Here is a 24,613-nt window from a genome sequence, read left to right as displayed (position 1 = left end):
ACATTCTCACAATTTAACTAACAATTTTCTCATTTGATATTTATTAGAATTGTCAAAGTTATCAGAATATGAAGATGGTAACATACTTAACTATGACTCACAAAATTGAATGTTTGTTTTAATTTTTCTAGTAAAGATTTTCATAATTTAATAATGCATTTTTAGTTTTGTTACAGAATTGCCGGTACTATCTACAATGTTTGAAGAAGATGAACTTGAAGATAATTTAATTTTAACTTTTTAGAATAGATATTTTGTTAATGCTTACAGAAACTTCAACCTTATCTTTGCTTTGATTTGGTCAAAAAAATTGGTTAAACTCTTAATTTTGTTATGTAGGAAGCTTGAATCTATTTTGTTGAATTCGAGTCTTGGAGCATCACACCATCTATATCATACTTTTGGTGTATCATTTTGTTATATCATTTTTTGTGTAGTAGTGGCATTATATCATACTTTTGGTATATCATTTTGCTATCTTGTATATAAGATAGTTCTTGGTGCATAATTATGTACTATGTAAATATAATTATGCGTGTGGTGTAATATCTTATGTAGTTGACTCGAATTATGGCCACAATGATTGTCTTGCAACGTTAAGTATAGTTATTTTGCACGCGTAAAATAGTTTTTTACATGTTAAGTAAATTATATTGTTTATGTAGTTAAATAATATTGTACTTTGTCTATTAGTTAAATATTTGGTCCATGTAAACACAACATTGAGTATAAATAATATGATTCGTTAACTTGACTCGAAATTTTTTTACTCAATTCGACTCGATTCGAAAACTTTTCGAATTGAGTTCAGTTGCTAAAATAATATTTGTCAACTCGACTAACTCGAAATTTTTTTACTCAAATCAATCGAATACTCACCCCTAGTTAGTAGGAAGCAGAAAGATAGGTTGATGGGGGTTGATTTTTCTACTTTTCTTTCTCCTAAAAGATCACACAAGTAAGCCCCCAAGCCCAAATACAAAAATTTCAAGTCCAAAATCACTAATTGAAGTCGAATTTCCATATATCATATTCCAATTATCCCAATAACTTCCATATATCAAATATATTATCCAAATAATGTTTCCATCATAAAATACTTGAGAAATAACCAAATTACCCTTTATGAAAAATTACCATTTTGTTTTTTTTTACTATTTGCACAATTTCTTCTAAATAGTAGGTAATTATCAATCCAAATTCTCATAATTCACTTATAATATTTAATATGATCCCTTTTGTGGTAAAAATTAGACTTTTTATTTTCTCTCACTAAAATTGAAAATTTGCACTTTAGTCTTTGTACTTTTGATTTTTTTCAACTTGGTCCCAAAAGTGATTTTTATTACGCTAACGTATAATCCAACTTATTATCATCACAATTAGTTAACAATAGCTCACTTTTCACATTTTGGTCAAATTGCACCTTAGTCTTTGAACTTTTCAAAATTTGTGATTTGGTCTTTTTGTCACATTTTCACTTCTAAAGTTCTTTTCATTAAGTCCCATAACAAAAATCACTTTATCTTTATCAAAATTCCTCTATTTGTCAATTTTTTTAATTTCTCAATAATTTGCTATACCTGCTTTCAAAATAGTGCCTCGTGTAAAACAGAACATTTGAGATGTTACGTAGAACTCCTGCTTAAACCCTTCATTATCACAGAAGTCAGAAAACTCTTCATTCTTAAACTCATGCCCATGATCACTTTTAATCCTCTTGATCACCCTAATGACTTGGCCCTTCTCATTCATAAGGCTTTTGCAATTTTTTTTAATTCATCAAAGGCATCAGATTTGTCTGTGAGGAATCTCGCACAAGTAAACCTCGAAAAATCGGAGCCATGTCATTTTCCACATATGCTTTCAGTGTGCATAGGACCAATAAGATTCATGCGAAGTAACTCAAGTGTTTTTTTTAATGTGAGACATTAAACAACTACCACAGACTTTAGGAATCGAGCTACTCAGCTTTGGAACCTTTCTGACAAAATCATATTGAACCAGTCTTTGACATAGTGCATATGGCCAAGGTTTTCATGCCATAATTCTATATATGAAATACTAATATTGTTGAATTTGACTAATTAGAACACCTTGTAACAATTGTCAAATATGCAATCCCCTTCCAAGATTTTTTATTTTGACTTGAATGACACTAGGCACTTGTTTTTGGTAAAGCTAACAAGCATGCCTTGGTCACATAGTTGGCTAATGCTTACCAAGCTAACTTTTAGATCATCCACAAGAAGCGCATTCTTTAACTGAAGCATCTCAATGACATTTAGAATACTTTTTCCAAGGATGCGACCTTCTTTCCATCTGTAAATATAACTTTACCCACATAATATTCCTCAAAGTTAGACAAGTATGTAGGATGACCCGTCATGTATCATGAGTAGCCACTGTCGAAGTACAACATATTATACATAGTTGTATTCAAGGATCAATCTGTCACAAGTATACACTTTGACTCTTTCTTCTTCTAGACCAGCTTCTGCTTCTTCATAGGAATGTGCCACAAGAAGTGGGCACTTCTATAGAAACTACGTGTCTCCATATTAAATCATACAACATTTTGAAACATCATGGTCTGGTGTGTCTAGGAATATCACAATAATGGTAAACTACTTTATGATTTGTAGTTACCTTCTTGTCAACCTTAAGGAGCAGACATTATTCATTTTAACATTAATATCAAACCAATTTACCAAGCCAACCAAATCAAATATAAGTAAACATTTAACTTTATGAAGCTTAATACACAAATACTCAAATACTTGTATACTTGTATACTTAACATTTTATAATTTAAGACTATAATAATAGGCCAAATCTTCTTATATCACAAATGCTTCTATAAGCCAAATCACTTATAAGCACGAATATGCTCACACATTATTCATATTTTAGTTAACTTTGAATCATCAATTCAATATACAACTTACCTTAATTTCATAGCATGATATAAATACATACCTGAACCCTATTATATCAATTTCACATTCAGTCTTCACTTAACATTGCCCGTTGAACCGTTCGGAATTAAAAAGGATACACAGATAATCAGAAAGTTCGTACAATGCCATCGTCCCAGACGTGGTCTTACATGTAATCACATATCGATGCCACTGTCCCAGACAGGGTCTTACACGTAATCAGATATTGATGCCGACGTCCCAGACGTGGTCTTACACGAAAACACATATCAGAGTCCTATGTCATGACATAAGTATCCTATCTATTCCTAGGGTTCGTATGGGGCTTTCAGACATTGATTATCGATCGAATCAAACTCGAAACAAAATCCCTATTTCAAATATCTTTTTTAGCCAAAGCATATAACAAATAAAATAATTTAATTTATCACTTATTATTTATATATTCTTGAATTTAACAACATTTAAATGCTTATCAACTTACCTCGGATATCATCAACTGTTAAATCGGCTACTCGACCACTTTTTTCTTTCCCCGATCCAAATCTGATTTCTTTAATTCTTGATCTAAACATATTCAAATTAAGCGTATTTAAACACCATTCTATTCAATTTAGCCTAAAAACACATGAATGGGAAAATTACAATTTTTCCCCTAACATTTCACACTTTTTACAATTTAATCCTTTTTGCTCAAAACACAAAATACACAAAATTTGACTACACTCCTTAAGGGCCGAATTTTCCTAGTGTCCATACAAGTCCAGATTTTTCATTTATTTAGCATTTTAGTCTCTCAAAAATTTATTTTCACAATTTAACCCTAATTACTCAATTTCACCAAAAATTCAAAAATAAACATGTCAATCCAACAAATATCTTTCATTTTTCATCAATTATCATCACAAAACTTACAAGAGCATCAATAGCATAACTCAAAATCATCATCAAATTTCAAAATTGAGGCATGGGCTAGATAGAGTGCTAAGCAACAATCACAAAATTATAAAAATTATCTAAAATAAATCAAAAACACATACCTAATTAGCCAATGCAAGTGTCGAACCCTAGAACCCTTTTTCTCTTTTCTTGTTCTTTGTATTTTCGGCAAGAACCAAGATGATAATGGCCATTTACATGCTTTTGTTTTATTTAGTTATCATTATACTAACTTATTATTATTTTACTAATTTAACCTTTACTAATATATATATAACATATAATATAAGGTCATTCTTGACCATTACCATCCACTAACTAATATAGTGGACTAATTGCATCATAGCACCTCCAAAACACAAAGACAACAACAATTAGGCTCTTTCTTAATTAACAACTAATTTTTTTATTTTACGCGATTAGGCCCTATTCTCAAATTAAGCACTCAAACAATAAAATTAATTCACAAAACTTTCACACATATAAATTCACACATAATAAACATAGAAAAACAAAAATATAAAAATATTTTTTAGACTCGGATTTGTGGTCCCGAAACCACTGTTCCGATTAAGGTCAAAATTAGGCTATTACACCTTCCATATCTAGCAATTAACAATATCATGGAGCACCACTAATTATGTTAAGTGAGAGCCTGATGCCAATTATTGACTTGAACCAATTGTTAATATACTAAGAAATGAAGTATGAACAGAAGTGGGCACTTCTGATGACATTGCAATAAACAATAGAAAAACTTGAGACGATGAATCATTTACGCAGTTTGGTTTCCCTACACTTGCGAAGCCTAGTTAGTGAAATGAATCCACTATCTTCGAACTTAATGAAACAAGTGATCCTAGTTCTCAAAGGGAGGATTTAGTACTTGAAGACTAGATCTCTCCCCATAAATTCTCAAAGGGAGAATTTAGTTTGTAAAATCACCAACAAAAGGTTTTATTTTGTCAAATGCACTCTCACAAGAACGTTTCTTAATAAACTGATAAGTGCGATCAATACATAAAACTATACAAGTCTTCCAAAAATATAGAAGTTTTCGGGACTTGCTAACGTACTAAAGATCAATTAAAATTCATTCTAAATAACAACTAAAATAGCTAAACACAATACAATAATAACGACTGAAGTAAGGTAGACGGTTGGAAGATAAGTCTTCAAGTTTTGTCTCGATTCAACATCCTTAATCCAAAGAATTTGGTACAATTGATCCGATCCAATCTTTAAAATATGTTCCTCCAAATAGATTAATTTTCATTGATAGGCTATAATCATTTCACAATATCATAATCAAACAAAATCCAAGATTTTGTTCTAATAAATTGTTAACATTAAATATAACAAGTAACACTATGTCATAGTAGTGATGGAAGTGAACACTTCCAATAATACATAGTTAGTTTCCTCTATAACTTAATATAAAATTAAGAAATTAAACATTCAAATTGTTAGATTGGACGATGATGATGATGGTAATTGGTAAGTGCAGAATTAAAGCACATGGAGCGGATAATAAATAAAGCTTAAATAATCTCTTTGCTTTTGAGAGAAATTGACAGCCACTTTTCTTCACGAATGAACATACCGAAATTTACGGCCAAGGCCCAAGAGCCGAAGAGGAATAGCGGGCAATATCACTTAATCCGCACATAGATATGAATAAATTATTTATTTAAAAAAATTTTCATATATTATTTGTTAAATTTTTATATTTAATATAGGTTAAATTTTATTATTAATATCTATGTTATGAGTAGATTATGAATTTAATCTCTACAGTTTAATTTAGGTAATTGTAGTACTCGTATTTTTTAAAATTTGAAATTTTAGTCTATTAAGTTGAAATCTCCTATTGGTCTTGTACCATGCATAAGTTGTGAATTTAATCCCTACATTCCAATTTGATCATTTTTAATTCATGTAATTTTTAAATTTTGAAATTTCAATCTTGTTTCAAATAGTAGTCATTAAATCCATTAATTAAAATGGTATAACTTTTGTGAGCATCATTTAAAAAATAACAAGTTGATATGGTATTACACATGTGATAATATGTTTACTACATATAAATTTAGGAAATAGAAGAATTTAAATGAACAAATTTAATGGCTACAATTTGAGCGAAATTAAAATTGAATAAATTAAAGTACAACTTACACATAGTTAGGGCTGAGCATCTGATCGAATTGAGTCAAATCAAGTGAAAAAATTTTGAGTTGACAAGTCTTATTTTATCATCCTAACTCGATTTGAAATTTTGTCGAATCGAGTCGAATAAATTTGTTCGAGTTAAATTAAAAAAAATTAAACTAACCATATTTAAATCTTGCTGACAATATGACTAAATTCTAAGGTAAAGAGCATAAAGACCAAATATATTTGAAAACTCTTTTAAAATAAAATAAGAGAAAAAGATATGATAATTAGTATAATAGAGTTGATTTGATAATTTACTTATTTAAGGCCTCAAATTTATCATTTGGGATTTTTTTAAATTATAATTTAGCATTTTATATATTTTTAAAGATTTTTTAGTAATTTTTAATATTTTTAATATTTTTAATGTATATTTACAAATTTTTTGAAAAAAATATTTTATAAATACTTTGAATTTTTTGTAATTTTTTTAGTAGGACACATTTGCATATTTTCAAAACTGTCAAGAATCTAAGAGATATTTGCATCAATTTGTTATTCGAGCTATTCATATTATTTGAGTTGTAAATTCCTACTCGACTTGAAACTCAAAAAATCAAATTACCTATTTAAATTGATTCAGAAAAATCAAATAACTTAATTCAATTAACTCAAAAATCGAAAAAATATATATATTTTCAAATCAAATTGAATTTTGCTTACCCTACCCATAGTACAATTCTTAATAGAAATTTTCAACATTTAATACATTATTTATGAGTTAATATTTACTTCTGTAATTTTATGTATTGCGAGTAAATCAAATTATAACACATCATTAGAAGTGAAATTAAGTAAATTTAAATGTTTTTTATGATATATTGTTATTTGATTCACTAAATTATAATCATTGAATTACATACGTTCGTTAATATTTTATTATCTTATTTAGGTTAAAGAGTTAATTGCATCAGACATTCTCAAACTATGATTCTTATTTTAAATTGGCCCTTAAATTTTACAATATTTTAATTACATCTCCAAACTATTAATGTTATATCAATCACGTCCTTCAATTATTCAAACCATTAAATTAACTGTTAAGTGAAAATTTTAAAGAAAAGTAAATGTTACCGAATAACTTTCAAAAAAAACTAAAAATAAAGTAAAACCCACATAAGAGAGACTGCACGATAAAGTTTTTGTAAAAGTTTTGAAAACCTCAAAATCAGTATTTCTACAACATCCATTTTTACAATATTCATTTTCTTTAAACTTTTCATCTTAAACTAACACATAAGATTTGACATCTCATTTAATAGTTAAATTAAAGATTTTAGTAATGGAAGGACCTTATTAATATAACATCAATAGTTTGGGGAGGTAATTATAATATTTTGAATTTCGGAGACCAATTTAAAATGAATGTTATGGTTTAGGGATGTATGGTGCAATTAACTCTAGGTTAAAATATACCATAGGTCCTTGTACTCTTAATAAATTGGAAATTTAGTCCATATGATTTTATTTAGAAATTTAGTCCCTCTACTTTTTAGATTTCAAATTTCAAGCCCAATTGTTAACACAATTTCTTTTTTTTTTTGGTGAAATTGGTTGGAGTGGCATTTTGAAATAAAGAAAATACTCATTTGTAGCAATGTAACTAAAACAATGACTTTTTAATGAACTAGAATTTAAGTAGGAGGACAAATTTCCTAGAAAGAAATTTACATGAACTAATTTCCAAATTTATGAAAAGTATAGAAACTTATATTTATTTGGGTAGTAGTCATCCAACTATTAGTATATTTCTTTTTTTCACCCAACTATTCAATTTTGTCTTTTTTAGTCACTAGTTGGCTAATAGTGGCAGCTTTTAATTGGCATAATAGCAACTTTAACCCTTAACATTTATAAATTATGTCAACTTAATCTTAATTCTAAAAAAATTAACCCTCGACATTACACATTGCGTAATTTAATTTTTTTTCTCTTTTTTTTTTTTGCAGTTTTGTTGTTCTTTCTATTATATTAAATTATCATTTATATTAAATTTAATTTCAACGAATTCATAGTTTGTATTATTGTTTAAAAATTATTTTATACTAATACTATATATACTTCATAATTACATATAAATATTTTTTTACATATAATTAATCCAGATTAAAATATAAAAAAAACTCGTTCAAATCTAATTAATATGGATTGGACGAATGGTTCAAAGCTTGAAGAGACCTTATTACTATTCATGTAGCAAATAACACTTTTTTTATTTTTAAAAATTTTATGTTTTATTGAAAATATGAAAAATGTTTAATTTTTAAAATATTTTTTGTAATTGTTTATGTACTTTTACAGAATTTGGACAAAATTGATAAAAATATATATATGAATATGGGGTTAAAAGATTTGCTTTACCTTTTCTATAATATCCACGTTATCAATTATAATATCAAAACTGAAAGAGAGATGAAGATTCTCAAATTTAAAGTATAGTAACTAAATTTTAAATTTCAAAATCAAAAGAAATATAAACCATTTTATTAAAAATATTTTTAATATATAAATTATTTAAATTAAATTTAAATATATTGAGTAATTTTTTTTTAAAACATTCGTAATATATTTACATTTTTCATATTCGTTTTGTAATCACGATTATTCCTTTTATATTTCTTGTTATTGTTAGTTGGTCTAGTTTGATATAAAAAGGTCTCATAGCATCAATGCCCGCAAAAATATTTAGGATAATTAATTGTAGCCCAAATGGAGCATCAAATATTGGGTTTTTCGTTTTTGTAGCACCAAAGTCCAACTTATTCCTTTTCTATTATTTTTATTACTTGTTTCTTCTTTCTTATATTATTAATTTAAATATATCTGAAAAACAATAATACTTCATGCACAATTATTTTACCTAAATTTCAAATACTTAAACAATTTTAACTTGGAATAATAAAATTTGTACATAATGTATCATCAATTTGTTGAAATCATGCATGTCTCCATCAACTCATCTAGCATTGTGTCAAATTTTTAACTTTCAAATCAAACCTTTATTTTTTTCCCTTTGTGTCTACAATTGATATTAATGTTTCAAATAAATTTGAACTGCTGATGTCCCAAGGTTTCAATTTTTATATATATAATTTTATTTAGATGTTTAATAAAATTTAGATATGTATTTATGTAAACTAATTGTATTTTAATTCAACAATAAATAAATAATTCAATTTTTTTTAAAGCGTCAATTTTTTAAAACAAATTATAAATCCATAAACTAAAATTTACTTTGAGTTTTCCATCAATCAATCTATTGAATTTTTTTTCAAGTTAGGTCAAAAACTTAACAATTGTTCTCACGGCTAATTTACACAAATAACATAAAAAATTTAATTTCTGAAATAGGTTGTCAATGGAATTAATAACCAAAATTGTATGTTTTTTGAGTGGAGCCTTTCTCATAGGCGCCACCACCTTTTTTTATAATAAATCTTTTTAAATATTATTTTATTACTGGTACATTTCTCATAGGTGGCACCACTATGTATCATTTTCCCGGATTGTGGTATGAGAGAGGTGGTGCCTATCTGGTAGGCGTCACTGGTGACTCCTATCTGCTAGGTGCCACTGGTGACTCTTATCTGGTAGGCACCACTGGTGACACCTATCTCATAAGCGGCACCAGTGCTTAATTTTTCGCCTATTTAAACTCATCTAAATATGAAATGAGTACGAGAATTCCAAAAAATTTAACAGAATAGAAGTAAGAAGATAGGGAGAAGAAAGAAAGAAAGAAAGGAGAACAAAAAGAAGGATAAGGTATTTTTATTTATTTCTTTTTAAATAGAATAGAGAGTTTTGTTATTAATTTTATTATTTGAAAGTTATTTTGCTAGGTTATTAATTTTGTTAGCTTCTGAATAAAAAATTTTGCATATTGTTATAATTTTGGTCTCTTTTTATTCATTAAAATTTTTATGTAAGTAACTTTTTTTGCTATTCGAAATTGTTTTGAGAATTTTGAATTTTTTTAACAGATCTAGTATTAGAGATGGAGAATCAATTTTTCGTCTACGTTTATTTCGTTAGAGAAATTTTGACAACAATCATGAAATGTATATTTGAATGTCGCCAACAAATAGCTATGAGATTTAATAGAAATATCTCGTTGGATGATATGAAGGAAAGGATTAGTACAAAAATTGATAGACATTGTGGGAGAAGGATCTTGAAACTTTTCTACAAGTTTCCAGTTTCGATGGATCCCATAAAATTAACCGAAATGGAACTTGTAGACGATGAAGACGTTGAGACAATGGTCGCTCTTTATTGTAGGACTCGGAGCAACCAAAATGTACCGATTCAGTTATTTGTTGATTTAGCTAGTGTGGACTCAACTAAAGATCCCAGTCCATTAGGTGAAGAACATGGAGCTCAAGAGTCATGTATGGTGGTTCCAATATCGTACGTTGATAGTCAATCAACTATACGCGGGATCGACATTGATCTTAATGCTGCACCCGAGACTGATGTGGTTGGTGATGATGTATACCATAGTAGTGATCCTTCTAATTACGAGGTCAATAGTGATAGTGATCCCTACGTGAACGAGGTCCAAGATGATATTGATGACGAAGGCGTGAATAATGATGAAAACGTAAATGCGTCTTCAGTCGGGAACTAGATTCGTCGTATTGTGATACACAAAAATCCCGAGGCACACATGTCGCGAATAGACCCCGATGCGGTGCACGCGGCCAAATTCTTGGAGTACCCTGAAATACTACCTACTCACCGGCTGGCTGTAAATTTCAATCTTGAGGATTTGTTCGTAGGCTAGAGATTCGAAAGTAAGGAAGAGTATGTATTAGTCATTAAGCGGTATAGCATGAATATATCAGTGGACTACAAAGTTGCCGTGTCTAAATCGACATTATATATTGGGGAGTGTTGGAGGTCGGCGGAAGGCTGCAATTGGCGAGTACAAGCTACATTTATCTAGAAGTCGCAGATGTATGAGATATAAAAATTTGTTGGGCCTCACACATGCACTTCAACACGTATGACAGAAGATCATCGAAAACTTGATTCCAAAACTATCTGTACGTGCATCATGCCAAAGGTGAAAGACATACCGACCATTAAAGTTTCGGTACTGATTGCTGAAATGCAAGCACAATTCCAGTATCGAGTATCATATCGGAAGTCATAGATAGCTAAACAGATAGAAATTAAGCAATTGTATGGAGATTTCGAGGCATCGTACAATAAGTTACATGGATGGAAAGCCGCTATGCGGGAGTACATGCTGGGGACTGTTATTGAGTTACAGACATGACCTTATTACGACCCGGATGACCAAGTATAATCGGGAAAAAGAATTTTCCAACGGATGTTCTGGACGTTTGATCCATGCGTGCGTGCATTTCCCCACTACAAGTCATTTGTGCAAGTAGATGGGACATGGCTATACGGTACATATACACATATCCTACTTCTTACGGTTGCTCAAGACAAGAACAAGAACATGTTACCGATAGCGTTTGCCATGGTAGATAAGGAAAATATGGAGTCGTGGGAATTCTTCCTTACGAACCAGCGAAGGTATGTTATTAGTAACGATAATATTTGCATCATCTCCGATATAGGGTAAAGATTAATTACCGCCATTAGGCGTTCCAGTGTGCCATGGAGATCTGTTTACTGCATCCGGCACATCGCGACTAACTTCTACCGAGATTATTGGAATGCAGACTGGCGGAGACAAGTTGTGAGAATGAGTAAAGAATAATCTTATCTTTTCAATATATAACCTAATATTTTAGGGCGAGGCTGTAACTTCTATTTTCTTAATACATACACAACGTACAAGCTAGAGCCACACATTTTTCAACAAAGGATGACTCGACTTGAAAGTGACATGGAGGGTCACATGAACACATCTTTCTGACAATGGTTGGGTACCATGGATCCATGGTCATATGAGCACTAATTTGGCGACAATTTCGACGAGGGCTTTCGCTATGGTCATATGACCACTAATTTGGTGGAGGGGGTTAACTCCGTGTTGATGAAAACACAACATCTTCCGATTTCATCTATCTTCTCAACTATATTCTACAAGTTGTCTACCTTGATGCCAAGACTGGTGCAACACCAAGTCAACCAGATGGATGCAGGACACGTATTTGTCGAAGATGTCAAGAATGCAATGGTTGCAAACTGACAGATGGCGAGGTCAATAAATGTAGAAATATATTCACGACATAATGAAATATTTCGAGTTACAGAGACCATCGCTCGTCAACCTGGTATACCACCTAGGTCTTACGAAGTTGATCTCTGAAACAGAAGGTGCGATTGCAGGAGGTTCTAGGCACTTCATTATCCCTGTGTACATGTCGTGGCAGCTTGTGCCAAAATCTCGCTCAATGTTGAACAATTTATCAATGTAGTGTACACCCTCGAGTGTACGTTGCGTGTATGGGAGAACGAGTTCCCCATGCTGCCTGACCTATCTACATGGGAGGTACCTCCGATGACTTTCGAGCTTGTCCCAAACAAAGGGTTGCGTAGGAATCTGAAAGGTCGTCTGTAATCACCCAGAAACCATAATGAAATGAACATTATGGAGAAATCTGATGGGAAGCTGTGTGGCGTATGCAGATTAGTCGGTCATAATCAGAGTAAATGTCCACTCCGAAACTACCATATTGGACAATTGTCGCGATCGGGTAAGAATTGAAATGTTGTTGACGCCCTATTAATTACATTCACTACATGTAGAGAGGATTGAATCTAAAAATTTTGAATCTAAAATTTGTCTAAAATTTGTTGCAATTAATCTAATTTGAATTACAAAGTTAGTTTAAAACTTGTTGCGTTTATATTTTTCTTGAATTAAGTAACATTTTTTAAGTAAATAATACAAAGTTTATTATTTAAATTGTAAAAAAAACCCTAAAATTAATAATTGAAGTGGCAAAAAAGTCATTACATAAATACAAAGTTAATTATTTAAATTGAAAAAAAAACCCCTAAAATTAATAACTAAAATGGAAAAAAAGTCATTACATAAATATAAAGTTATTTAAATTACAAAACCCCCTAAAATGGATGCTTTGATGGTGTGGTCCTAGGGGTGTATTTTGTTAGAGCTTGACGTTCACATTGTGGGTGATTACAGCGATCAACGTTCTTTTCACCCGCATAGGGGGTGTGCGAAACATATATGAAAAATCATATGTCTTAAACGTCATTGATGAACTTGAGCTAGGAGGAATGGAGTACAGCAGCGGATACGGGCCGAGAGGAGTGGAGTACGGCGGTAGATATGGGCCGGGAGGAGTAGAGTACTGAGGTGGATACGAGTTAGGATGATTGGAGTACTGAAGTGGTAGTGGGCTGAAGATATCAAACTCTGAATGATATCCATGGCTTAACAAGCCCGGAAAATAATTATCGCCCTCAAAATCTGGATGATAAGAACTATCTCTAGAGTGTAGCTCTAGCTTTACCTCTGGCTCAGGTGTATGATGCGGATCTAAAAAGGGTTGCCCAAGTCATGTCATATACGAGGGGGATACCATCGACCGCCCACCAAACAAAAATGGTTTCTCTATCTTAAAGTACCACTATCTCTACTCTAACGACGGCTGCAGATCCAAAGTACGACCCATCTGAGGTACCCTCCCCAACCGGTTGTTCCACATTGCAATATATTCTTCATGCACTTCCGCCCAATCATTTCTAAGTTTCCCACTCTTTTTAATCCCATGGATCGCCCCTAATCGTACTAGCAGTGTCGAGATATACTGTATGCAACCAAATTGTTGGAGTACTCGATCACCATGAGACCACTCCACTGTCTAAAAATTGATAACGGGTGCGTTAATGCATCATAGGTTTGAGTGGACGTAGGCAGACGAGAGAATAATCGCCATAATTTTTAGAACAGAATACGACATCCAAATGAACTGCATAGTTAATAACATGATTATATTAACGCGGGTCGAGTTTGATAAAATAATAAAATTAAGTTGATATTATAAAAACTTACCCCCTCTCCAGCATGATTCTCGATCATCAGATGGTATATCAGAATCGTGTATGACCTCTCAATACCTAGATTAGTGCTTCAGCTATGAAAACAAATTGTTAGAATAATATAATCCAAAAAAAGTCAACTAATTGTTATAACGAGTAAAAATTCATTACCTATTAACGAGTGGAAATACATATAATTGATGACTAATGGATGCCAAGAATGACATCTGGTAAAGCGCCCACGACTGCAGCAATATGAGGCACCTGCCTATGTCCACCGCAGAAGGGTCTGTCGTCTGACAAAGTTCGCGATACAACATGGTTAACACTGCGAACCCCCAACTATACAAATGAGTATTATGTAAATTAGATAATAGGGGTAAATACATCAAGTAGACCCTATTGTTGTTTGCATCTAGCATGAGTACACCCCCTATAAGGTGCATTATGTAAGCTCAAACGACGTGTATCACCTCCCATTCACTGGTAGTACTCGGAAAATGCTCAAAATTGGCCTTTAGCCATGAAAACTTCAAACCTGTAAATTTTCTCTCATTAGGCGAGTGTCCAAGTAAGTCATAGCAAAGGGCGGCCGGCCAAGAGATTGAACTTATGCCCGTGACCGCATTCCCGTCAATGGGGAGCCCGAGCTGTAATGCAACATCCTATAGAGTGATGGTGCACTCCCCACACAGCAAATGAAATATGTGGGTCTCCGGAAACCATCACTAAACTAAAGCGAAAATTAAGTCGTATCATAGATCAAAGGTCTGGATCAATGCCACTGATTTGAATCTGACTAACTCCAAGTATGGCATTAGGCGTTCATCTGGTAGAAACCCTACACTATTAACACGGCCACTCAATATGCGATATAGGCCCTGACATTATTAAATTAGCAAAATAGTTAATACAATCTAATTTAATTCCGCAAATGACGTGAGTATCAAATAACAATTTCATTACCATCTCATTAATAGTACTTGATATGTGATTATCATTATTAATCAAAGAACCCATTTGTTGCAAATTTGCAATTAAAAAATGAATTCATTTAATTTGTTACAAAAAATATAGTAAATAATTTGGAATTTTAGAAATAGAAAACAACATTAAATATCTCATAATTTCCCATAATTTACCTACAATAAAAAAATTTATGTTAGTTTACAATAATAATATAATTAAAATAAATATAAACTATCTAAATATAAAAAACATACGACTAAAAAAATAATAGTAATAGAAACATACATGTTTAGTTTCTTTCAAACAACCTATAAAATTATATAACAACAAATTTAATCAACATTTCAATAAATCAATAAAAATTGTCAAATAAATAAAAATCAAATAAAATTACATTATAAAAAAATTACATTAATAAAAAATCACAAAACATTAAACTAAACAATAACAATTTATATAACCTAATCATAAATTACTAACAAAATAACTATAACAACATGTTTGGTTGGGTGTAATGGATTAGCCATTACACCCCTAATCCGTGGCCCCACCGATTACCCTGTTTGGTTGGCTATATTGCCCTAATACGAGCCTATTACGCTGCGGACGGATTCCCATTTTCCCTTATGCAGCGCCGATTTGCAATCCCATCCAAAAGAAAGGATTACCTAATCGGTCCTCTTTTACCCTCCCAAGCCTCTCCCAAGCAGTCATCACTGAAATCGATCTCCACCTACCCTCTCCCTCCCAGCATCGACAGAAGCTGCCAGCGAACCAAAGCTCCAGCCGGTCCCGACTTCCATCTTCGTATATTTCACCGACTCCACGGTCTCAGATCTCCGGAAGCTTTAAAGCGGCAAGTGAGTAATCTCCAGCCGGTCATCATTTCTCATCTTGGCATCTTTCCTCTCTGCATGCATTAATGGGTGTTATTGCAATTTTTTTTTATAAATACGATTGCGATTGTTTCAGTTCATGGTGTTAGTTTCTTGGTAAATCGGCATAGGGCTTCTTGCTGGTTATGATTTTTTTTCATTATTTGTTTGGTTGCATTATTTGCTGGTTATGGTTTTGTTTCAACACTTAATTGATTTCCCTTTTCTCATTACAAGTTCTTTGTTCCAACAATTCTTCATCGCATTCATCCCCGATATGCTCATTACAGGTTAGTTTTCCATTGGTATTCATGGTTTTGTTTGTATGTTTTCCCCGATTGCATGTTTGTATTGCCATAGCAGCTTTTGTTGTTTCCTTTGTATGGTTTTGTTTGTATGTTTGTATTGCTCATTACAGCTTTTCTTTGTATGGTTATGGTTATTGCATGTTTGTATGGTTTTGTTGGTAAATAAAAAAAGCAACGTTTATCCGAAAAAAATCAAGTTCAGCTTTTGTTGCTCATTTTGCATGTTTGGATTCATTACCCTTCCAATTTAAAAATGCCAACTAGATAACAGCAAATAATGCAACCAAACAAATAATGAAAAAAATAGTTTCAATACAGCTTATTACTAGATTACCCTGTTTGGTTATTCTTGCTACTTCTGGTGAGAAAAAGACTTCCCCTGCTCTATTTCATCTTTACTTCCATGTTAAGTGCTATTTTCAATGATTTCCTTTGTTAGAACTTAAATGGAATTTGATCTATCTGTTGGCTTTGCTGAAATGATGAATATAGTACAATAGGGATGCTTTGTATGTAAGGATTATTAGTACCATGAGGTCCAATATTTCTGATATGAACTGAGGAATCATATTCGTGAGCGAGACATCTCTATTGATATCATTTGCTCCGCTTGAATAGTTGTTGTTAGATATAATTTTTCTATCTCCTGATTGTTTCTTCATTTACATGTGGTTTCGCTCTGATTTTCCTTCTATTTTGAGATGATATTCTCTATTGATTTTCATTTTCTCTGCTAAAATATTCGTATTGATACAGTGAGCAATGGAAATTGTCTGCTGTTTTCAATTCAGACAGTTTTTTGATATTGTTGCAATGGAAATTGTCTGCTGTTTTAAATGAAACTGGAAATTGTTGCATTTGTTTTGATATTGTTCTTGATTTGTTCTGGAAATTGTTTTGATAGTCTGTTGGAAATTGTTCTTGATTTGTTAGTGAGTAGAAGATGAAACTGGAAATTGCAAGTATAGTAGGATATAGTTCTGTTATGATTTAGATTTTGAAATCAAATGCTGTAAACGAGTTACTTGAGCTATTATTTATATTCGATTAAGGGTTAATTATGTTGTTTTCTATTAAAGACTCAAATAATTATTGAATTATTTTACAAGGATTTTTTTTAGTTAATAAGCTCTTTGTTTTTAAATTATGTAAAAACAATCAAATTTCAATTTCGATGCTTATATAATGTTCAAATTTAAGTCAATTTAGAAGACTGAATAATTAGGTATCAATATTTGTAACTAAATTTTTTTAAGTATATGGTCTAATTGATATTTTTCATTTCTGGGTTATTAAAATAAATATTAAAAGTGTTTTTTTTAAAGAAAGTAGTATGTATTCAAATCTAAAGTTGAAAACATTTTGAATTTAAAATAGGTTATATGTTTTTATTTGATATTTTAAAATTACAAAAATAAACAATTATAGTTTGAATAATATATTTTCCATGTAAACCATTATACTATAAAATTACTCAATTATTGGTGTACCAATGCACCAACTTTTTACTAATATATAATTTATTAGTGAAAGCGTACATAAAAAAAATTTGATACAAATTTGATATATAATTTATTATGAAGAGTACATATAAAGAGTACATACAAATTCGATACTAATATATAATTATGTTCAACCTTTAATTGATATTATTCAAATAATAATAAAATGAGTTTGAAAATGAAATTTGATACAAAAGAAAAATAACAACAGATGATAGATGAATTGATGAAAAGAAGAAAGATGGATGGTGCTGGTGGTAAAGTGGTTGGATAGATAGTCTAGCCTTTTTTAGTGAATGACATGGATGTTTCTGCTGCGGAGCCGTGACGAGGTAGAGACCAAGGGGGTTCCTCATCTTCAAACAAGAGAAAGAAGAAATCTGATGCTCGTGATAATATGTCTTCTTCATTTGATGAGGCTGCCACTTTATTGGCTGAAAACATGCGGGCCATTGGCAATCAAATCAGTAGGAGTATTGCCTCCGATGTGGTAGTTCAGCAGAAGTTAGAAGAATTCCAGATCATCCAAGAGAAAACTACAAATTTATATTCAGCCTTATGGGAAATTAAAGGTTTAACCGACGATGAGCGGTATCGAGCTTTGAGTAAAATTTCAGATCATCCAACTCAAATGCTCGTTTTCTTTAGTTTACCTTCTGCTGCGCGATTGGAATGGGTCAGAAGATTTCTTTCTGACCATTAAAAATCAATGTTCAAACTTTTTGATGTTGTAAAACTATATAACATATGGATTATGATGTAGAATTTCATTTTCATCTAACATTTTCTTAATATAAGTTAATTATGTTTATGCAGAATATAATTCTCAAGTTATATTATGATTTTAGTAAATTCATATAAGAACATTTATTATTAAGAATTTTATGAAATTATATATCATTATTAAATTATATTTAAAATTTAATTATTTTAAATTATATAAATTCATATAAGAAAATTTATTATCAAGAATTTTATGAAATTATATATCATTATTAAATTATATTTAATATTAATTATTTTAAATTATATAAATTCATATAAGAAAATTTATTATCAAGAATTTTATGAAATTATATATTATTATTAAATTATATTTAATAATAATTATTTTAAATTATACAAATTCATATAAGAAAATTTATTAGTTTAATTATTTTAAATTTTATTAAATCATATATTTTAATTAAATTATATTTAATATTAATTATTCCAAATTATATTTTATAGTATCATATATTATGATTTTAGTAAATTCATATAAGAATATTGATTATTAAGAATTTTATTAAATTATATTTTTTAATTAAAATATATTTAATAATAATTATGTTAAATTATATTTTATAGTATCATATATTATGATTTGAGTAAATTCATATAAGAATATTGATTATTAAGAATTTTATTAAATTATATATTTTAATTATAATATATTTAATAATAATTATGTTAAAATATGATTAAATTATTTATTATTGATATTAATAATCTTATTAAAATTTAAATAACAATAACAATAATCATTTACCCAAACAAATTTATGCTAAGGGTATTCTAGTCATTTTAGTTTTTTCCATTATGCTATTACACCTCTATTCCACTCAACCAAACACAAGAATACTATTACGCCCCTATTCCATTACATTCAACCAAACAATTGATTTGTTATTACGCCTCTATTCCATTACGCCTCTATTCCAATATAGCGAACCAAACGTGCTGTAAATTTTTTAAAAAAATTTACATTACTAAAAAATCACAAAACACTGAACACTAACAATTTATAACCTAATCATAAATTACAAACAAAATAATTTTACATTAATAAAAAATCATAAAATACTAAACTAAACACAACAAATTATAACATAATCCTAAATTACTAACAAAATAATTTTAAAACAATTAAAAAAATTACATTCATAAAAATTATTAAACAAAAACCATAAACACTAAACATAAACAATTTATAGATAATAATTAATAACAAAAAAATTTCACAACATATTAATCAAACTCTTTAAATTAAAAAATAAATTATTTATTAAAATAATACATACCTTCTCCTTCTCCTTCTCCTTCTCCTTCTCCTTCTTATTCTTCTTCTTCTTTTTCTCCTTTCTCTCCTTTCTTTCCCTCTTTTCTTCCCCGGTGCCTTCATCTTATGGGGGACCATGCTTATGAGATCCCCCATTTCAAAATATTTTTCCCTTTTGAAGGGACACAACACTGCTTAGTAGTGTGCACAGTAGGCAAGGGGAAGGAAGGCTAGAGCGTGGGTGTTCAGCGCAAGATGCAAAGGGCGGATGGGACTGATCAGCACCAGTGCCGCCTATCTGACAAGCGCAACTAGTGCCACCAGTCCAGGTGGCGTCACACGCGTCACGAGTATTTTCAACCTGTATTTTGACATGTTGACCGTATTTTGACTCGATATATATATTAAAAAATAATAATAATATTTTTTTATAAAAAAATTATTATAAAAAAAGGTAGTGGCACCTATGAGAAAGGCTTTACCCAAAAATATACAATTTTGGTAATTAATCCCAGTGACAACCCATTTCAGAAATTAATTTTTTTATATTATTTATGTAAATTAGTCTGTTCTCACATTAGGGCTTGAAATTTTTTTGTCTAAATTAGTCCCTAAACTTAGTAATTATTCTCACATTGAAACTTGAACTTAGCAATTTTTCTCATATTGGGGTCTAAACTTTCAGGTTTTCAATGACTAACTTGGACAAAAAAAAGTTCAAGTCATAATACGTGAAGAATTGTCAAATTCAAGGTCTAACTTGGACCAAAAAAAAGTTCATGACCCAATGTGGGAACAATTGCTAAGTTCAAGACCTAACTTAGACTAAAAAAAAGTTCAAGCCTCAATGTGAAAACAATTGCCAAGTTCAGGGCTTATCTTGTGAAAGAAGTTTTGTAACAACCCGATTTTTAGTGGTGTCGAAAAAGGCAATTTCGGGACCCTGCTATCGTAAACCAAGCCTGTATGTATTTTTAAATATTTATTGAGTTATTATTTAAGTGAACTGAGTTTTGGATAAGTAATTTAGTCAAAATTGTGTAACCTCCCTAACCCGGCCTAGACGTTAGACCTAAATTCAGGAGATTACATCAGCCACCGAAATGGCCTAGCAAAACTATTGGAGTTTAAAAATTGATCATATTTAAATATTTGATAATTTTTAGAAGAAAATTTAGTCTATTTTTAGAAAAATTTACAGTTTAACCAAAAACCGATTAAATTAAATTTTAACCTTGTAATGGTGTCTACTTTTGAAAACTTAGGTAATTTTTCAATTTAATTCCTTAACAAAACACATTTACAAATTAGCAACGAAAAAGTGACACTAATGTAATTTTAATGAAAACAATGTTTCCATGCATAGTAAATTAAAAATTCATATTTTAATAGTCTAAATGAATTAAATGTCATGCATGCCTAAGTAAAATTCGAAAACTAAGTCCTATGCCGCAATTTAAATAAAACGGAAAAGTTTCAAATAACAAAATTTGTAAATTAAAAAGTCTAAAATACTTTTGTATAAAATTAATAATCTGAGTCAAGCCCTCCGAATGTCGAGTCCGTGTCCTAACCTTGTGGATTATTTGTAAAGAAGGAAAATAAGGGAGGTGAGCTATTTAAGCTTAGTTTGAGGTCCATCATAAGCAAAAACTATGCAAACTGTAGGCAAGACACATGAATTTAACAATTTCAAGAATATACACTGTAATACCCATTTTTTCCCGGGTCCCGTTAGCAAATAAACCCAATAAAAATAAAAATAAAAACAAACAAATTCAATAAAAATTCAAAGTCCATTTTAAGGTCCCGCTACAGTAAACCCATTACACTAGACCCACTAGGGCCAATACAAACAGCCTATTAATTAGCCCACTAACCTAAACTCTAGCCCAACACCTAGCCTAACTGAGACTGAAACCCTAGCCTTCGGCAACCTTCTGCCTCAGCCGCCGCTAGCCACACACACGAGACCCTCCCACGCACGTGCCGAGTCTCTGCCCTCGCGTGCATCTCCGTACCGCCAGCTAGACTCCTCCGTACCTGCAACAAACAGAAGCAGACAAAACAGCAACGAAGAATAACAAGAAAAGGTAGCAAATAATGAGGGATTTTCTGTAATTTTATTTTTTCTATTCGATCATTATTGGCTATATAAGGCCATTGGAGATTTTGTAAGTTTTACGGATATTGAATACGAGAAACAGAAAAATTTTCAGAGGAAAGCAAAAATTCCAAAGGTGATTGCAGTGTTCTTTTTTTCTCTGGTTTATTCTTTTCTATTTATTTATTCAACAATTATGTAAAAAAAAAGGGAGAAATAAGAGAGGAGAAGGAGAAAACTTACCATCGTGGGGCACCAATGAAGCCCTCCCTCCGAGCAAAACAGAGTCAAACGGGCAAAGGTGAAGGTGAAGCGGCAGAAGATGGGAAGCTGGAGGCTGTGCTCTCCGTTCTTCTGCGAGTTTGAGAGAAAACTTTTAGATTTAGGTTTTTTTATTTTTTTATTTTTTTTAGTTTTAAAATGTTTTCAAAAACGGCGCCGTTTAAGAGGCGAAACCCGATGACCCGGCCCAAGCATGGCAAGATCCGCGTGTTCTGGCATGGGGGAGGGATATTTGCATGATTAATCCATATATTTTCTGATTTTTTTATCTTTTTTTTACCTTTTAAATTTAGTTCTTTATTTTGCTATTTGTTTTACCTTGGTCCAGTAATGCATTAAATTCTCTTTTAATTTTCCATCACATAAATGCATTTATTTTAAATCTAATCTTGTTTTTACATATCAAACTCTTTATTTTTATATATTTTATTTCATATTAATGTTTTAAGTTATTTTTAATTGTTCGGTATGGTTGCTTTAGTTTACATTGATTAATAATATATTATTAATAATAGCATAATTTATTATATATTATTTTTTATTATAAATCATTATTTGGAAATTTAACATATACTGGTATTATTTTTATATATTTTAAATTTTATATATATTCTTTGATGTTCCTATTCTATGATATAATTTTGGAATTTACTTTATTTATATTTATTTTAAAGATTAATAAAAAAATGTTTTTATACAATATTATTTTTATATTTATACATATATAATTTATATTAAATTATTTTTATTATATATATATCATTAATTTCATATTATTCTAGTTATTACCTTTAAATTTTCCTTTAGATTTGTTTATATATTTTCTTTCGAATTCATTTATATGTACACATAATTTATTTTTGTAAATCTTATAACTATTACTTATATAGTGTATGTTTTATTAACTCTATTTGGAATCTAATACAAATTCATATATATTTCTTTTAAATTTTGGTGTTCATAATTCATTGATTATCATTTCTTCTCTTGTTCTTTTTAGGTACTTAAAGATTAATTATTAATGTTATGGGTTTTTTTTAATGTTGATAATTATGCTTGCGTGGTTTGAGATACGTGATTATTATTTGTACATGTATTATGTTGTTTATTTGTATTCATAAATTATTGATGACCATTAATCTAAACTTTAATTTATTAATTATTGTTTCGTGTTGTACATTAATATCTCATCACATTATTTTTAAAATATCTGATTTCATCAATTTTTTAAAAAAATCATATTATTTTGCAAATTGTCAAAATACTCGATATTCATGATTCTCGAGAAAATTGGGCCCTAACTTACTAGGCTTCGATTCTTCTCGATGAATTTAGATAATCAAGTGTTCATTTTATTAAAACCATACAATTGTCAAAATAAAGTTCTTAAGATTTCAAAATGTTGGATCCTAACTTACTAGATAGGACATCTTGTTATCTCAATTTTAAAATAAAGGCAATATTCGATATTTAGGAATTTTGTGAAATCGAACCCTAACTTATTGGGTTTTGATTCTCTCATTTGACCCAAATAATCAAATATCCTTCTCAAAATGCATAGGTTTTAAAAGTCAAACTTAATTTTGAGGATTTGAAATGTTGCACTCTAACTTACTGAGTGTGACAATTTATTTCCATGAAGTAAGTGAGCCTTATTATCCAATTCATTTTATTCAAGATAAAAGGATCGTATTTTAAAATCTTTTCAAAGTTTCGACACTAAGACATTAAACAATCGATTCGGTACCAATTTTGGGCGTTACGAGGGTGCTAACCCTTCCTCGTGCGTAACCGACTCCCGGACCTATTTTCTCAAATCTCGCAGACCTAAAATTATTTTCAAGGTGATCTGATCACACCTTACCCCATAAAGGATCGGTGGCGACTCCCATTTTCGTTTTCATTTTTAAAATCCAAGTCGACCCCTTTTTTCATCAAAAAAAATAGTTTCGACATACACATTCACAAAGCACTTCAAATTAACATTTCTTCACATAAAACACTTCACTTAACTATCTCAGAATTCCAAGTAATAACTATCAAATGACAATTCGGAATATCGTTATTTCATATCAACTTAGCACAAGAATAATCAATGCAACAATTTATTATACAAAAATACTATTTATAGAACAATTCGCAATACCAATTTTAACCTATCAACATTTTAGATCATTCAACAATGTGCATATGTGTATATATATGTATCATCTTAGAAATTATCAGTTTTGTATGCACACATTTCATGAATGTCATACAGTTCCGCTTTAACAGAAAAAATCCTACCTCATTGCTACACACCACGTTGGGAGTTCCCTAGAACTTCATCTACCAACACACTAGGTTTGTGGTTAAACCACTACTGGTTCACAAATCACAACTGTCATAGGTTGCGGTCACACAACAATATTTGCATATGAGAATTGTCACATGGCTGTGGATACACAA

At 30.4% G+C, this 24,613-nt stretch overlaps 1 long non-coding RNA gene across 1 annotated transcript; it reads right to left on the bottom strand.

Annotated features, from left to right (window-relative positions):
* Nucleotides 1-21,442: 21,442 nt before the first annotated feature.
* On the bottom strand, nt 21,443-22,317 carry LOC107910335 (uncharacterized). The gene is made up of 2 exons (XR_001687597.2): nt 22,127-22,317; nt 21,443-21,822 (listed from the first exon to the last, which is right to left on the bottom strand). It is a non-coding gene; the product is annotated as an uncharacterized lncRNA (long non-coding RNA).
* Between the last annotated feature and the right edge of the window lie 2,296 nt (nt 22,318-24,613).

The sequence above is a fragment of the Gossypium hirsutum genome, chromosome D02 (assembly GCF_007990345.1).
Source record: "Gossypium hirsutum isolate 1008001.06 chromosome D02, Gossypium_hirsutum_v2.1, whole genome shotgun sequence".
Classification (NCBI taxonomy): Eukaryota; Viridiplantae; Streptophyta; class Magnoliopsida; order Malvales; family Malvaceae; genus Gossypium; species Gossypium hirsutum.
The sequence above is the reverse complement of the archived record's forward strand: the minus strand, read 5'-3'. Positions and strand labels throughout refer to the sequence as shown.